The sequence below is a fragment of the Grammomys surdaster genome, unplaced genomic scaffold, assembly GCF_004785775.1.
Source record: "Grammomys surdaster isolate TR1022 unplaced genomic scaffold, NIH_TR_1.0 64, whole genome shotgun sequence".
In the NCBI taxonomy this organism is placed as follows: Eukaryota; Metazoa; Chordata; class Mammalia; order Rodentia; family Muridae; genus Grammomys; species Grammomys surdaster.
The window spans coordinates 3,275,906-3,276,108 of record NW_021604566.1 but is presented as its reverse complement, the minus strand read 5'-3'; positions in this window follow the sequence as shown (position 1 = coordinate 3,276,108).

Genomic DNA, 203 nt, shown 5'->3' with positions numbered 1-203 from the left:
TTAGAAGCAGCATAACAGCATAGTATTCCATTATAGGGACATACCACGATTACTAGAGCCCGAGACACAGACAGACACACAGACACACAGACACAGACAGACACACACAGTCACACACAGACAGACACACACAGACAGACACACAGACAGACACACACAGACACACACACAGACACACACACAGACACACACACAGACACACA